The 8,781-nt window shown below is 36.5% G+C and overlaps 1 protein-coding gene and 1 pseudogene across 1 annotated transcript in view; one reads left to right on the top strand and one right to left on the bottom strand.

The window, feature by feature from the left end:
* COG6 (component of oligomeric golgi complex 6) overlaps nucleotides 1-8,781 on the top strand; it is a 92,712-nt gene that overhangs the window by 63,812 nt on the left and 20,119 nt on the right. The gene's annotated exons all lie outside the window — the stretch shown is intronic.
* On the bottom strand, nucleotides 7,859-8,269 carry LOC102874624 (annotated as a pseudogene).

Raw genomic sequence — 8,781 nt, 5'->3', positions numbered from 1 at the left:
ATGTCAGTTTAAAGACAACGCCAGTTTAAAGACTAACGTGCACCTGATACAAGCCATGGTCTTTCCAGTTATGCTATGCATTTGAAAATTGAATAGTGAATAAGGATGACAGAAGCAGAACTGATGGCTTTGAATTGTGGTATTGGAGAAGAGCACTGAGTATCCCCGTGGACTGCCAAAAGAACAAACAGATGTGTCTTGGAGACAGTGTCGTCAGGATCCTCCTTAGAGGCATGGAGGTGAATCTTCATTTTACATACTTTGAATATGTTATTAGGAGGGACCAGTCCTTGTAAACAAATACCATGCTTGGAAAGGTGGAGGATCAGGGAAAGAGAGGAATACTTCAACAAGATGGATTGACCCAATGACTGTAGCAGCGGGCTCAGGTATATCAGAGATAATGAGAACGGCCCAAAGTAGGGCAAGGCCCAGATCCATTGTTCAGATGGTCACTGTGAGTTGTAGTCATCTAGATGGCATTTACCAACAAAGATCCATGTGGCCAAAAATGCTGATGGTCATTTAAAAAAAAATCTTTACCGGTGTGATGAGAAAAAAAAAAACCCAAAACACCAAAGCTAGCATTTACTGTGTAATTTCTAATAAAAGTGAGCATCATAAAAAATGTGTTTACTGGAACATTTGGAAATTATTTATTCATATCTTCTGCAATTTTCTTACCGGATTGTGTCTTATTCTTACCAATAATACCTGATACTCTTCTCACATTGACTATTACTAATACATATACATTACATATATGTTCACCAGTTTGATACATCTACGTTCAATTTTCACATAGTAAAATATAAATCTTATTTTAGGGTTTGTTTTTTTTAAATAGGAATATTCCATTTTTAAAAATGTCCATGTAGGCGAGCTCTGGTGGCCTAGTGGTAAGATGTTGCACTGCAATCACAGAAGTGAGCAGTTCAAATCTACCAGATGCTCTTCTGGAGAAGGAGAGACAATCTCTTCCTGTACCAGTCAGATCTGATTTGACGGTACACACACATACAAATAATAATAATAATAATAAATTGGAAAAAAATGTCCATGTGATAAAAAGGTAAAACATATGGTGAATTTAACATTGATAGCATCTATCCTGGGGAATTGATGAGTAACTTACAAAATACATAGAGACTATTTTCTTAGCTGCTTCTGGGATTTCACTTCTGTGTATATCGTTTATTTCTGTCTGTGCTGAGAAGGAGTGATCTTTGTTTTTCCAGCTGTCCCTTTCTTCATTTCTCCTGTAACGGCTCTCAGCTTCTCTCTTATTTTTTGTGGAAATATTAAAAGGAAAGTTACAAGTAGGAAAATGTAGAAGGGAAATGAAAAGGTGAGTTTTATTGATAGCATCTTTAAATTAAAGCCTTTAACAGAGTAGGATAAAAGCAGAGAAAAAAGTAATTGTCATTTGACTGGGAGTCTCTTAAGGACTAATTGATATTATAGCTTATGTAAGTTTATAGCAGTGACTGGGACTTGTATTGGTATTATGGTGATCTATTGTTTTGTTGTTGTGCCCTGAAACTTTTTTCTGTGGTAGAAAATGACCCCATTAGAGATGTTTCACCATTAAATTGGGATTACACTGTGAAATGCTGTATAATTTAGATGAAATTTTATCTACACTTATTTCAGAGTTCTAAGAGTTCTCATTTTTACCAATTTCTAATGTTCCATTTTTTTTATATTCATTCCATTTTCCCTATTCTGTGTTTCGTGAACAATCTCTAGTTTTATGCAGGAAACACTTATTGCAGAATGTTCTTTAGCAAAGCATCCAGATGGAGACTTTCGTTAATAGAATTTTAAGTGGAGAGTAAAATTGTTAGGAAAAAAAAACCTTTTAAAATAAAGAGATAGCCAGAGATGAACTCTTTTTATGTTATTTCTTCTGTGCCTTTCAAAAGACCAATGTGAGAGCTAATTATGTACCTTGTATGAAAAAAAAAGTAATTCAAGGACATCATTTTATTGAAAATTGTGCCTTTTCCCTAACAAAGCGGTTTAAAGCAATTGTTATTCAAGTGTATGTACTCTCTTGTCACACTCTCACGATACATCCATAATTGCAGATTGAGCAAAGTGGAAAAAAGTCAAAAACTATATACTGAAAAAGACACAATGTTATCTCACTGTGAATTATACAGACCTATTATGGAATTCTTCTCACTAGAATAACAGTGTGATTTTAATTTAAAGAAATTTGATGTGACAGAAATGAGTCTCAGATTAAATTTATAGTAACTGAGATTGACTTATTTAGTCTCTTGAAATTTGGCATAGTTATAGTACAGATTTGGTGACCTAGTGGTAAGGAGTTGTGCCACTAACCCAAAGACATATGGTTCAAGTCCTCCAGCTGCTCCATGGGAGAAAGATGGACAAACTTCTGTGCAATTTACTGCCTCAGAAAACCCACTGGAGGGTGAGCTATAAGTCACTTCCAACTTGACATCACACAAGAACAACAACAACATGTATGGCATTTAAAAATAACAACAGACCATCTTAAAGAGACTTTAAGTAAACTTCAATGGTAGGAGTTTAAAATCTTTTTACTATTGTTTAAAATCTCTTTACTACCAAAGTGTGTAAACCAGCACACATGGCTTCTCTGCCCAGATACCCTGAATCAGAATATGTGTTCCTAACAAGATTTTCCAAATATCTTTGCACATTCAAGTTTTGAGAAGCACCATCCTGGATGCCTGGGTGAATAATTTTTCATTGTTATTTATGGATAGTTCTGCTTGGAGAACAAACAAACAAACAAACAAACAAACCCCAGTGTTTTTCCTTTAAAATACTTGTGAAAGGAGTGTATGCAAGATGCAGGTGATTGAGTCTGACTTCTGCCTGCTTCATAGAGGGGACCTATCCCCATCAGTAATGTCCATGGTACCATACAAATTGCTGCCTAGTTAGACATGCCATCCCACATGCTCCTGTACCTTTTTCTACCAATCACTGGGTTCAATATTCTACTAATCACTGGGTTCAATATTCATTGCAAATTGGCTCACACACTTTACTTACAATTGTGGGGTTTATTAGGGAAATAGATTGGGAAACAGGGGAGATAAAGAATATCACCAATACAAGTCCAGATTCAGTCCAATAGTCCCAAGCCAGATTAACAGCAAGGCACAGTTCTTTAGTTAGTGAAAATTCAGGTTTCAGTTCAGCAGCACAAATGCAGGAAGCCCCTGGTTTCCTCAGTCATCCAGCAAACTTGATCTCAGAGCATTTATAAGTTAGCTTTTCTCAGACTACATGCTACAAAATGAGAAATTAATAACAAGAGGAGGAGAAAAAAAACACCATACAGTTGGAACCTAAACAACACCTTGCTTGAACATGAGTGGGTACTAGGAGAAACAAAAAATGAAATTAAAAATTTTCTTGAAACAAATGGCAATGAAAACACCACTTACCAAAACCTCTGGGAAATAGCCAAAGCAGTAATCAGAGGTAAATATATAGCCATAAGCAACCATCAAAAGACAGGAAAAAAGGACCATTGACTCTCTGAACAAACATCTCCAACAAATTGAAAAAGAACAGCAAGAAAACCTGACACCGTCTAAAAAAACAGATTATTCTAAGTTAGCTTTTCCTTTAGTCATCCAGCCAGCAAAGCCTTTAACTGTGGCTTTGTCTCCGGGGTTCCTCTGGTTACACCTTGCCACAGTTTCTTCAGAAACTTTCCACCATGGTCACTGCTGTCTTTTGGTTTTTTGGTTTGGTGGTTTGTTGTTTTTTGTTTGTTTTTTTTACAGTGTGGAAAGCATACTCTTATATTGGTCCCACAGCTGTTGAACAGTCTAGATAACTCACATCTTAATCATTGCAATTTTCCAGTGTAGGAAAATACATTAAAACCCGTGGGACCTAGAACTTGATGAAAGGGCCTTATTTTGCTAATGTTTGCAAATTTTCCAGCTATAAGGATACAGTCATCCTACTTTTCTATTACTCATTTTAATGAAAAATATTTGCATTTTTTTTTGTCTGATAGGTTTCCACCTTATATAACTGTGACTTTCATTGAGCTTGTCTATTTATTGAAACCTTCTTTTCATAATAATTGTAATAGTTTCAAAATCTTACACATCATTTGGTAGATTATTTGCTGGTTTCTTGATATTTTAAGTTGTTTTACTTTTAAAATTATTTCCATACATTTCTTTCAAGTGTAATACATTATAACTGATTTTGAATGCTGATCTATTATCAGCACACCTAGGAAGAGTTCTCTTTAAATGTGAAAATAAGTCATTGAAAAAAATCAAAGTGTTTTTCAATTGTGGATTGGGAAATTATGGTACATTTACATGATGCATTAATACACAGCATGCAGGAGCAATGATTTTGTAAATCACTACCTAATTAGGGAGGGACTGGAGAACATTATGCTAAGTGAGCTAAATCAGTTCCATAAGGACAAATATTGTATACAGCCGAGCCTCTAGCTGACTTCCCGTTTATAAAGACCATAAAGTGCAGTGTTCAGAGGCTGTGAAATACCCTTCTTCCTTCCATCGAACAGTTAGTGGGTTTGAACCGCTCCCCTGAAAGTACTCTTGGACCATATTTGTTGTCTAAGGACTTACCGATAAAGTACTGTTTAGTGTGTTTATATCACAGAGCAAATGATTAGATGATGTTAGGGTGTTGTCTGGGGCCTCTGATTGATAGTTACATGTTCAGCTGCCAGTTGAAAGGGTGGCTCTTCAAGGTCATCTGGACATTCCTCATGAGAAAAATCCTCGTGATTTCCTCCTAAAAAATCAGCCATTGAAAACTCTGTGGACCAAAGTTCTCTGTGGACCACAGATTTACACATGGGATTTGCTCTGTTTTGGAACTGACTCAAAAATGACTGGTTATGTGTTTTAACAGCACAGCCAAATATACTAGATTTTTATTTAAGTAATATGAAAGTAATATTACTACTTTAATACTAAATCTATTAAGTAATATTAAATCTAAATATTACTACATAAATTATAAAAATTGCCATTAATGTCACATAAAAATATAATCTTGCTGAAAAAAAAACACCAAAAAACAAAACACACAACCCAAAATGTGGACAGTATATTGACAGGGAAATACCAGAAATTCAAGTTTAAGAAGATAAGGATTAAGAAGAGGCCATTTAATAAAGATATCATTGCTGATATCTGATGAATCTTGATGGAAATCAGAGAATACCAGAAAGATCTTTACTTGATTTTATTGAGTATGCAGATGAATTTAATTATGTGGGTCATAATAAATTATGGGTAATATTGACAAGAGTGGGAATTTCAGAATACTTAAATTGTGTTTATGCAAAACTGTACATAGACCAAGAAGCAATTGTCTGAACAGAATAAAGACATACTGCATGGTTTAAAATCAGGTTTATGAACTTCCTTAATACCTATTCAGTCTGTTTGCTAAGCAAATAATCCGAGAAGCTGGACTAAATGAAGAAGACTGTAACATCAGAATTGGAAGAAGCCTCATTAACAATCTGTATTATACAGATAAAACAAACTTGCATACAGAAAGTGAAGAAGGCTTGAAACACCTATTGAAAAAAAATCAGAATACAGTTTTCAATGGGAATTATTATATCGTAGTATCAAAAAAAAAAAAATCCTTACCACCAGACCAATAGGCAGCATCATGATAGACGAAGAAAAAATTGAAGTTATCATCAACTTCATTTTACTTGAATCTGCAATCAACACGCATGGTAGCAGGTCAGGAAATCAAAAGAGGGTTGCATTAGGAAAATCTACTGTCAAGGACTTCTCCAAAGTGCTAAAGAGCAAGGATGTCAGTTTAACAACTAAGGTACACCTGATACAAACTATGATGTATTCCATTGCTTTATATGTGTGTGAAAGTTGGACAATGAATAAACAATACTGAAGAAGTAATTGCCTTTGAATTGTGATGCTGGCAAAGAGCATTGACTATACGATGGAGTGCCAAGAGAACAGATCTGTCTTGGAGGAAGTGAACCAGGTTGCTCCTTGGATGCAAAGATTGTGTTTGTCTCAGGTATTTTGGGCAAGTTATCCTGAGATGCCAGTTCTTGGAAATGACATCACACTGGGAGAAATAGAGGTTTGGCAAGAGTAGCAGACCCTCAACAAGATGATTGACACAGTGACTGTGATGGTTGGTTGGCTTAAACATTACAGAGATTGTGAAGTTGGCACGGAATGGGAAAAGACTTTTATAAATTGTTCTGTGGACTTCTGTGATTTGTAGTTTGACAGCAGTTACTTGACAGCCCTGACGACAACAAGGTTAATGTCCAGAGTTGATATTTTTTCATTAAGTGTACAGTATGCATATGTATAATATCTATTTTATTAATCACTGTGAAAGATAGTGACAGTCAAGATATTTTTGCCTGAGATAAGAAGTCTACAGTCTTGATGAGCTAGACATTTTCAATACATACTTTAATAAGGTTGTCATTTTATATTGGAAGTACTTATATATTTCCAAGACCAGGTCAGAATGCAGAAATTGGCATTGTGTGAAAATGGAAAACAACTATATGATTATGATTATATAACTGCCAAGCCTTTAAGGATTATGACCTAGCCATAATCTTAAGCATCATACATACCACTATATGTGGGATATTTCCACCATGGTCATACATATGAAATGTGGAATAAAAAGATGGTTGGTAAATGGGGAGTAGATGTATAACCAGTGCTCTGTATCTGTACTTTAGCATGCTTGGCATTAATAACATACATATGCTGTGAAGATTTCTGTCATTTGTGTCCGGTGTCCGTGTTTAGGACAAAGTTAGTTTGCTTGAACTTGGACTTCCATGCCTTACCTTTAGATTTTCAGCACTATAGCATATGTGGCTAACTTTCACTTAAACTCCAAGTGAAGATATGTAGAAAGTAAAGAAAGATCAGAATGGAAATACTGGAGAAGGTAAAATACAGAATAGCTAAATTTGAAAATTGGATATTTTGCTATTTCAGCCTTTCTGAAGCTGAGTCTGAGAGCTGAGCTGTTATAATCTATAGTTTTTAGATGGTTTCTTTCTTGTTTGGGGGAAGAGTTTAGAGCTTTGATAATAATTTTTCTTTGCATATTTAGTAGACTTTACCAATGAAGCCATCTGCTCCTGGACTTATGTGTGATTTTGGTGTTAATCTTTCATATGCCTACTAAAATGTTCTGTTTCTTCTTGAATAAGTACTTTGTGGGCTTTGCAATTTATCAGTTTTGGATACTTTGTGTTTTTTAATAATTTACCCACTTCATCTACATAATCTACTTTGTTAACATATAAATGTTCATAATATTTTTTATAATATCCTCATTTTATTCTTGATTTTAATAATGTGAGTCTTGGAATTCTTTTTTTCCCTCCAATCAATCTAGATAAAAGGTTCAATTCTGTTGGTCATTTCAAAGAACCAACTTTCGATTTTTGTCTCTTTCTTTTCTTTCTAAATTTTATGTTTCTGTTTTTGAGAATATAGGACGCTCTGCTGGTCTAGGGGGTAAGGAGTTGCTGTCAGCTCACAGGCAGGCGGTTTGACCACACCAGCAGCTTCTCAGGAGAAAAACAGGCAGTCTTCTTCCAGACAGTCTTCAGCCTCTGAAAACCTGCTCGAGGGTCAGCTGTGGTTCAGGTTCCGAGTCTCCAGCAGCAGATGAGAATATATATGACCAACACCAATTCAGCACTTTCTCGGTGGATAGTTTAGTGACGTTGGTCATATTCCTCACTGTGCAGCCATTCTCATATCCTCTTTTTCTTTTTTAATTTTTTTCAATTGTGATTTTTTGTTTTTTTGCACTAAGTAGCTTTATTAAAGGAAGCCAGGATTACAAAGGACTTAAGAGTTGTCATTGGTCCCTTCTCGCCAAAGGTGGGCACAACATTGACAGAACATCAGTTGTACTGCACCCGTCTCTTAGCTCGGCCAGCCGTCTTCTCTTTTCTCTCCTGTTTGCCACCTTGGGAGTCTGACCTCTCACTTTCTCAGCACAAGCCAAGGAACCATGGACTTTAACCTCCAAGCATGCGGCCAGCTCCTTCCAGAATGGTCAGGGGCTCCAGCCCACCCTGGCCCAGAACAGCCTCATCTTCCAGGGGTGATGCCCTCCCGCGACGCTACATGAGCCTTGATCTGGGCCACTGTCTCCTGGTCACCTCGGGGGGGTGTAGCTCCTGGGCGGGAACAGAAAACTGTATGAAAAGCTGCATGATGGTAACTAGAATGCTGGCCAGGCTGCCGAGGCCACGAAGCTGAGAAGGAGGAAAGGACTGGACTATGCATCCTCTCTGCCTGCTGTGTGCAATGTCACTCTTTAATTGTGATTTCAATGGAAGTTCACAGAAGAGTTAGATTTTCATTCATTCATTGTTACTTATGCTCCTTTTCGGAGCTGCTCCCCCCACCCCCATTAACTCAATGGCCATGAGGTGTTTTAGTTTGAGGCTTAACACACTGTTTACCATTCAGTAAGGGCCACATATTCTTGTCAGCTACTTAGATACAGCAAACTTAAAGAAATGCCCTGAAGTGCTGAGAAGTACATTTCCCAAAGTCATAGAACTAATAAATGGTACAGTAAGGATTTCAACTTACTCTGTTTAAATTCAGAGCCTAAAGTTTTGACAATAATAATATACTGCTTCCATGGCTTCCCCCCTCCCAAATAAAAAAAATCCTCTGGATAAGAGTTCGGAATGAGGGTTGCCGAGTGGAGTATACT

This window comes from Elephantulus edwardii, unplaced genomic scaffold, assembly GCF_000299155.1.
Source record: "Elephantulus edwardii isolate Elephantulus edwardi_28Jun2011 unplaced genomic scaffold, EleEdw1.0 scaffold00004, whole genome shotgun sequence".
NCBI classification, from domain to species: Eukaryota; Metazoa; Chordata; class Mammalia; order Macroscelidea; family Macroscelididae; genus Elephantulus; species Elephantulus edwardii.
The sequence above is the reverse complement of the archived record's forward strand: the minus strand, read 5'-3'. Positions and strand labels throughout refer to the sequence as shown.